We start from the raw sequence: 9,745 nt of genomic DNA on the forward strand, positions 1-9,745 counted from the left end.
GGGAAAGAGCAGATTTACAGCTGTGAATACAGGTGTGTCCTGTGTGATCCATCAATAAATTGTCTCAAGACACTCAAGCGTGAAAAGCAAGAGTGAAACCATGATTGGTGTGTTTATGTCAGGATATCTTTTGACACCGCTTTACCATTTCACATTCAATCAAAACCATAGGGCTGAAACCAAACTGGAGCCAAATCTGTTTGCTTAAGTCAGCAAACAGATTTGGCTCCAGTTTGGTTTCAGCCATGGTTTTGATTGAATGTCTAACCCTAACCCAGTAGTTGATTCAAAACAAGAAATTTTGATCTCAAATCTCACCCCCTTCAGTCAGAATTTTCACCAGGGCTTGAATATGAACTATTTTGACATCAATACCATGGGGAAAAACTACCATTTAGATTATTTTTTATATTATCTCATAATTTGGCAGCAGGTATATTAGGCTGCTGTCACTTTAAGACTTGACACACAGATCCATTATCCGGTTACACATGCATTTTATTTTTTAACTGTTTTATTTTACTTTCACTTAAAATGTAACTGTGAATACTCACCAAGACCGGCATTCTGACGTTATTTTGTGTGTATTTGACTGTTTAGGTCGATAAGCAGCGAAAAATAACTAAATTTAGTACTGAGAGGTGGCTTTATGTGCGCACTTTGGGTGTGGGCACAAAATCTGTGGGAATGAGTAAAATGATGTGCAATACGTGCAATCCCACGCTGAAATTTAAGCCCTGTAACACCAACAATATTCATCCGGAGCAAATGAGTTGAGGGGAGGCAGATTTATGTGTCAACTCACTGTCGGAGAGATGATAGAGTGACAAAGCGCAGCTGGAATCGTGTATCTATTCTGTGGAAAATGAGTATTGTAAGCGTTTCAGATATTTCAATAAAGTAGTTTTTGACAACACTACATTGCACTTCATTTATTATTTCAGGTGCCTTTATAAAAGACTACAATTGAAAAATGTATATATAAAATGACTGCGTTACACGTCACTGCTGAAATACACCTGCATTTGGTGGGTTGGTAGGTATGAATGTCAAGCCGTGTTTGTCACACTAAGGGCTTTCAATTAAATCATACTTTAATAGCATGCTAAAACGTTATAGCATGCTAGATGAGCGTGACTCCCTCATTTTGTTTAATTTCAAATGAATCAACTCAATTCATCAAGTATAAATAGCTCATGTTCAGGCCTGTGGCCATAATAATCTAGATTTAAGTGTTTACATACTAATATTCAAAATCTGCTTTTGATGTTGTGTTTCCCATAGCATTGTCTCCAGCACGGCTTTGTGTAAACCATGTGTCTCTGCCAGGCGGTCACCTCCTGGAGTTCAGTCCTGTAATGCGCAGAGAGAAAGATGGATGGTCTTCCTCAACAAAGTCATTAAGAGGGTGAGCAAACATTCCTTTAGCCCCTCTTAAAATGACAAGCCTCTCTCTCTAAATAAAACACGTAGCTGCACAAAAACAAATAACTTTTCCAGAACACTCCTCTCCAATGTCATCTGATCCGGAACTGCTTTCTGAAAGATGTACTGATAAATAAATGCAAAGGGGTGACCTTTGACCCATGAGGGGGTCCTATAGATACAGGGGGCCTCAGTGGTTTGGGAATTGAAGGGAGGCACCGCTTTAGGTCAGTCTCACCTGTAAGTGAATAACGATTCACTTCTTTGGTTATTTGCACCCACAGCCATTTGACTAAAGTGTATAAATCATCTCGATTTAGCATACACTTCTCTTCCAGACTACCCATTGCCTAAACTAACCAACTCTTGCTTTAAAGGTCCCGTTCTTCGTGATCCCATGTTTCAAACTTTAGTTAGTGTGTAATGTTGTTGTTAGAGTATAAATAATATCTGTAAAATTATAAAGCTCAAAGTTCAATGCCAAGCGAGATATTTTATTTAACAGAAGTTGACTACATCGAACGGCCCGTTTGGACTACATCCCTCTACTTCCTTCTTTAATGACGTCATTAAAACCATTTTTTGACTAACCTCTGCCCACAGGAATGCTCCCTCAACTCTACCGAAATTCGTTTATGTACTTGCGCACTTCTAATAACTTACTGTGTTTACTCAGCTATAGGTGATTTTCTGAAGTAAAACTGACGCTTCATCTTTTGTGTGATGTAGGGCTGTAGTACTCGAGTCCGGTCTTGGACTCGAGTCCGGACTCGAGACCGCTTTTCTATGGTCTCGGACTTGTCTCGGACTCGCTGGTATTCGGACTCGGACTTGTCTCGGTCTCGGCCACTGGTCTTGCCAAATATGGCTTTTGGTCTCGACCGAGTCCAGGTTTCTTTATTATGTTCCCAGTAATCATACATACGTCGCTGCGATATTAAAACAATATATTATTGGAGGGAAAGTGAAACACTGGCCACCTAATAAGTATTTCGGCTCTTTTTCGTGAGCCGGCTCGTTTCACTCAGCTCACTGAAAGAGCCGGCTCTTTTGACTCACAAACGGCTCTTTAAAAAATAAATGTTTAAATAAACTCGCTGAAAGTCCACCGCTAGTGCAACGTGAATATTCACATTTTTAATTGTCCATAACACCCCGAAAACTAGCCTGCTTGCCTTGCACATCTAATTAATGGGCAAAGTTTTCCGACTTTTTTTCTTACCTTTCTTTCTTTGCCTATTCCATGAGTGGTAGGCGCAATGACTGGCTGTTTTAAAATATAGCTAATATCGAAACAAAATAACCCAGCTCATAACTTGCAGGTTTGCTTAGTGGCAAACTTTTTTCATTTGATTGCTTCAGCCGCCACCCGCCCGAAATTAATTAAAATATTATTTTTCGTCACGTCATCTGCCCGTTCCGCGGTTTATCCGCATCTCTTGTGTGTGTGTGTGTGTGTGTGTGTCTGTGAGTTGTCTCGGTCTTCCCTCATGCAGTTTAATTGGTTGACATCGCGTGTATGATTGACAGGAACAGAATGTAAGGCTGATCAGACAGTCGAAACGAATGTTAGGCCTAGGCTATGTAGGCCTAATTATTATTTTTTTGTTGTTCTTTGAATTAGTCAATTATTTTAAATAAAATTAAAATTATTCATTATTTCATTATTACATAATGATTTAATTTCTATAGGCTAGCCTATATTTTTTAGCAGACTTTTTTTTTCCTGTCCTGGACTCGGTCTTGACTCGGACTCGAACCTTTTTGGACTCGGTCTTGACTCGGACTCGAACCTCTTTGGACTCGGTCTTGACTTGGACTCGACTAGTCCTGGTCTTGGACTTGTCTTGGACTTGACAAAGGTGGTCTTGACTACAGCCCTAGTGTGATGTACAATAAACTTTATTAAACTCATGTTGGATCATCGTTCAGACAGCAGACTTGTAGGCTATTAATAAATAATGGATGCATACAAGCAGATGACAAATACGTTATAATAACCGTAATTAAACTACTAAACTATACCCGTTTCATCTCTATACAGCACTCTGACTCTGTAGGCATTATTGTCCGACTCGAAATGAACACCATTACTGAGAGTTTCTGATAATATCATCATTCCGTGAGATGAAATTGTCCTGAGAGACTGAGCGTGATCTCATGAAGCTCCGCCCCCTGTGTCGTCCAGCAGCAGCTCATTTGCATTTAAAGGGCACACACTAAAACAGCGCGTTTTTCTGAGCCCCAAAAAATGACAGTTTAAACATGCTGTAAAAAATGATCTGTTGGGTATTTTGAGCTGAAACTTCACATACACACTCTGGGGACATCAGAGACTTATTTTACATCTTGTGAAAAGGGGCATAATACGGGACCTTTAAGGACAATGATGAAAAGAGCAGCCACTAAATTTAGTTTTATAGGCCACAGGTTTTGTAGAGAGATAATTTATAATAGGCATTCTGTTTATTTTGGTTTAGATATCTAAAATGATTCTCACATCTTCAGATATGTTCACCCGGTCTGTTGTTTTTATTTATTTATTTTTCTGCTTAAAGGAGCTGTATGTAAGATTGTGGCCAAAACTGGTACTGCAATCACTGTATCCCCTCCCCCTCCCCCCTGACTCGAGGTTGCCAGATATGTTGCAGGATCCAGCAGGAACGTAGGCTGCTACAAGGAGCTGCAGCTGTGGTAACTAGAGCAGAGCTGGCAACCCGGATGCCGAAACACTACTGACTTTGTGATTGGTAGATAGGTGGAGGGTGGAGCATCAGGCCAAAACACAAGATGACAACATCAACATCAGTTGAGGGCTGCAACTTCACTTTTTAAATGACAATATCCTGGCCGTACTACTGTTGTCAGTGATATAAGTATTTGAAATGAACATGATTTCTTAATGTCTAGTGACATATCAGGGCCATTTTATGATTAATTGAAATACATTTCTTACATACAGCTCCTTTAAGTGAATACCGAGAATTAAAAAATGTTGTCTAGAGCATCTAGAAACTGTCTCTTGACATGAAAGCCTAATGATACATTTATACAGTGCTGGTTAGTAATTGATTACATGTAATCTGGATTTTATGATGAATTTTATGGATTACATAATCAGATTCCAAAAATTAAGGACTTGTAATTAGATATAGAATAAAAGAATATTAGAATAAAATACTCGTAATCAGTTACTTTTTGTTGAATATATTCTCACAATGGCAGTAAATTATTCGTAATTCATTGTATTACTCTTTTATCTTTTAAATTTTCCTTTTTAAAAAAAGCCTCCTGCTTAAAGGATAATACCGGTATTTAGCACTTTGAGCCTCTTTTCTGGTTTGTTTTGGATGAACTAGAGTGGTGGACACAGAAATTTTGACGATGGGTCCTGTCTCGACTTTTTGACTCGTTTAAAATCGCCTTTGGCTGCTTCAGAGTGGCTGGCTACGGGCATGCACGAACATGTCCTTAAAACAACCCTTAACGTTCGTTTTCAAAACTTTGCAACTCACCGAGTGGTTAGTGGTGTTCGTTGATGATTAAAAACAAATATATCGGCGCAATGTATGATTTCAATCCGTGTTATTTGCTATAGTGGAACTATTTTTTCAGATACCTCACAACCGCGTATAAACTTCTGCTCGATATTTGAGTCTGAAGCGCAGTAATATCAACGAGCAATGAGTCCTCCAACAAAAATCAATGGGATTTTACGAAATGCCAAATAAAACACGACAGAAACTGTATTTCGATACGCTGCTTGTTTTGGAACATCAACGAACATCACTAACCACTCGGTGAGTTGCACAGTTTTGAAAACGAAGGTTAAGGGTTGTTTTAAGGACATGTTTGTGCATGCCGTAGCCAGCCACTCTGAAGCGGTCAAAGGCGATTGTAAACGAGTCAAAAAGTCGAGACAGGACCTATTTTTTTACAGTTTATGGACAGGACCCATCGTCAAAATTTCTGTGTCCACCACTCTAGTTCATCCAAAACAAACCAGAAAAGAGACTCAAAGTGCTAAATACCGGTCTTCCAGGTTTGTGGAATTGCAGCACTGGATTTACAAAAATCATTTCACTTTTAAGAAGTGTTTTCTCAACATTGCAACATTGCACATTTAATAAAAAATGATATGGACAAAAAAAAAAAAAAAAAAAAACTTTAATTACAAAAACTTCAAAATTGAAGACTGTCACCTGAGGTTTGCATTGGCGTACTCGTTAATTTGAAAAGTTTCAGTGAGGTCTGTGTCCATCTACATAAAATTATATTGCACTTAATGCTTTTGTTTTGCAAGTTTCTCTTCTTTAGGGGCGAGTTTTTATATAAAAGTATACGATAAAACCAAATCAAATAGTGAGAAATGTAATGTTTGTGTTAGCTAAATGATTTGCTTAACAATAAATCTAAAACAAAAGACAATCTAAAATAAACATAAAACAAGATTAATATAAAAAATAATCATAACTCATTTCTGAACAATAATTACCTTTGACAAATACACAGATTAAACAGAATATTTAAGGTAATTATTACATTGGCATACGTTGCCAGATTTTTTCAACAATACCTTTTTAAGAGATTATATTCAGATCTGAAATGAACATACAATAAGAAAGAGTGAGAGCGCTGTGTTTGAGTCTCCACACACATGTCGAGCACATGCAGAAATAGCTGTAAGGTGTGAGCTGTGACCAATCCTAAACAATAAACCACCAGAACGTTCTAGCGTTCAGCTTTCATAAACCGTCAAGACACAGTCTCTCATTATGCAGCTCTCCACATGAGGAAACCATCCTGAGAAAACCCAGCTCAGCTCATATCTTGAGCGAATGTGTCAGCAAAGCTATAATCACAATGGTGATGCCCTTATAAGGGTACCGAGTGTGTTTGGTTTATGCTTGTCTCCCGGATCCAGCATCCATGTTCTTATTGCATTCCATCATTTTCTCTCCTCTTCTGCCAGCTAGTAATGCCGCCTCAAAGAAGGGATATACACAGGCTAAGAGGAGAGAGGGAGAAACAGACTACTGAGTATCAGTATTAATGAGGGCACATTCAATTATTATTATTAAAACCTGTCAGATTAAAGTAACTTTCAAATAGGAATAGTTCACACACACACACACACACAACACACACACGCACACACACACACACACACACACACACACACACACACACACACACACACACACACACACACACGCACACACACACACACACACACACGCACACACACACACGCACACACGCACACACACACACACACACACACACACACACACACACACACACACACACACACACACACACACACACACACACACACACAAAATTGATTAAATATATATATGGTTTGTTTTTGCCATCAATGGTTATTCACAGGTGTTTATATGAGTACTTGGGATATTATTTTGTTATAATTTTTGTTAACCCACTTTACATTCTTTGGAGAAAAGAAAGCAGTTTAATGTCATAGATGTGGCCTGGCAGTGCTGGGTAGATATACTTACAAATTTTGGTCGGTTACTGATTCCAAATTACATGACACAAATTTTAGTTTGTAGCGTAATCCATTACAGTATATTATACATTTAAGATAATATAATCTGACTACTTTTAGATTTGAATAGGATCTTGACTACACCATATTGATTTAAAAATACAAAGAGAAAGAAAATATTTTCCATTCTTTTTTTCAAAATCATGTAATCAATAAAAAAGTAACTTTAGGCTGATTACAAGTATTTTAAAATGTAATATAATCAAATTACTAAATAAGTACTTATTTTTTGGAATCTGATTATGTAATTTAGATTACATGTAATCTAATCAGCACAGTGCACAGTTGCATAATGGTGCTCACTTAGTAATATTTATATATGATAAAAATATAAAAAATATAAAAAATGCAAACATCAGAGAAGTTAACCATCTACACTACTCATACAATAAAACAGCTGATATTTAAAAAAAAAAAAAAAAACATCCTACATATCAATCTTTATTTTTGATTTTTATATTTTGTCACAGTGTTTCCAGTGCTCTTCTGAATTCATTGTCTATTGTTTTTGTTAATCTGGTTCTCAAAGAGGCGATTTTACTGTAACACATCACAAGTGCTCTGCCAGATATCTTTCACTGCTATAATAAGTGAGAGCATTTCTCTACTCTCTACTTTGTTTTGAACAAAACTCATAATTGTGTTTGTACAGAGTTATTTTTTGCTGTATACCCTGCCAGACTAGAATCACGTCACTTTTGGGAAATCAGTAACTCTTTCCTGTGTGTCAGCTGAAAACAAGAGGTTGTTTGGCACGCAGTGGCATGAGAAAATGAAATCAAAGCATGCAACATGTCAGTGATTCACACTACATCTCTGAAGTCTTGTGACCATACAGATGGACTTTATTTCCCTGGAGCTGAATCATGCTTTCGCGTCGATGACTATTAGCGGATAAAACTGCCAAGGTGCGTGACTTGCACTTGGATGAAATTACACAGTTCAAAATATTCAAGGTGAAGCCTTTTAGATTGCGTGACTTTAAAAGTGTGCACCCTTTTTTGTCTTTACCTTTCCCAGCAACCTTTACATCCATTTCAGGCTTTTTTTTAAAGCATGATCCAATACCACTCAGTCCTAAGCCCCATTACCCCACCCTATAAACCTCTTGCAGACTTCAGATGAATGAATGGTTTTAGGCAATGTGTTGAACTCCCTATTCAGCCCAACATGGAGTCATTTCTTCCTTTTGTCAGTGTTTATCATATTTGCGAGCTGATCAGGTTGGCAGGGCTCTGGATAAAGTCTCTTGTGACTTCCAGAGCATAATGCTGGGTCTGATCTCTCCAGCAACCTGATCTGCCAGTGATAGTGCACAGGAGGTTTGTCTGGAACCATAGATAGGTCAAATCCAGCACTCTCCAGGGGGAAATCAATTTCTCAAAAGGTCCAAACAGACAAATAAATATGCTGATGGGTAAATAAATCACACACTTCTAAAGAGAAGAACCATTGGTGCCGTAAGGAGGTAAGCATCATCTTGTAAAAATGAGAGGTTTGCAGTTCATCCTTTATGCATGTTCAGGCAACTTCATCTCTCAACACCTTATCCCAGGAGTGCGGGTTATAATAGTGAAGCAGAGGTGGACCAGGTCAATGGCTCCTGTAGAATCATACATCAAAACTCATACACAACAATCATACACTTGCCTTTATAATCATAAATACTGTAGATTAGCATTTACTAAGGAAATAAGGAAAGGAAACTAAGGAAATATTTGCTTTGACATTAGTATGATAATCAGTGCCTCTTGTTCTCTGTCAGCTGTACACAAAATGTAAAATATAGTCACGTAAAACTTTAATAAAGAGTAAAAAATTCACTTTTAACTATGCAAGGAAGAAAATGCCAGTCACATGGTAGAATGGTGTCTGCTTCAGTCTTAAAATTCATAAAAAATAATAGTTTACAAAAACAAACAAACAACACACCAAAGGTAGAAATCAAACAAAGAGTTAGAGTCTATGTGGTTTGGTCTGAATTAATTGCAAAAGTTTAAAGGGGTGGTAATATGCCCTTTTTACAATATGTAAAATATGTTGTCCCCAGAATGTCAAGTTTTAGCTCTAAATACTTTTTGAGGGTCAGTAAAAACGCATCATTTAGTGTGTCCCTTTAAATGCAAATGAATCCTGGCACAGAGGGCGGAGCAACTCCATTACCTCACACAGACAAGCACTAAAATGTCAGAATCTGTTCTGCCTTTTATGTTTAAACTGGAGTCGCACAATTATGGAGAGACTCAAGAAGAAGTGACAACATGTAGAATGCAACAGGACGTTTCTGAATGGTTAGTTGATGAATTTATGTTGCTGATTTAGTTAACTTCAAGTTAATCTTCAAGTCTTTAGTTAGCATATTCTGTCATGATAATCTATAAATCGCGCGTGTGGGAACTGTTGTAAGATGCATAGAGTGGCATGCAATTGCATTTGTGTTACGTACTGTATTGCATATGAAAAGACGAATGTGACAGCTTGAGCAGACTCACAAATGTGCTGTACTACAACAACGCTTCCTCTTCTCAACATAGACTGTGTGTTCCCGGGGGCGGGGTTTATGTAAATTTTAGGGTTAGGGATGTCACTAACCTGGGAGGAATGCCATGTAGTCCCTACCAGCCGTTTGTTGTAGTCCTTAAAAAAATTATTTCTTTAAAAGCAAAAATCTTCCTTTGCTTTGAATTTTGAGCGTTGTAACTTTGCCGATGTTGTTTATGCTCAAACAGCAACATTACGTGTACACTA

The sequence above is a fragment of the Scardinius erythrophthalmus genome (assembly GCF_964197995.2).
Source record: "Scardinius erythrophthalmus genome assembly, chromosome: 23".
NCBI lineage: Eukaryota > Metazoa > Chordata > Actinopteri > Cypriniformes > Leuciscidae > Scardinius > Scardinius erythrophthalmus.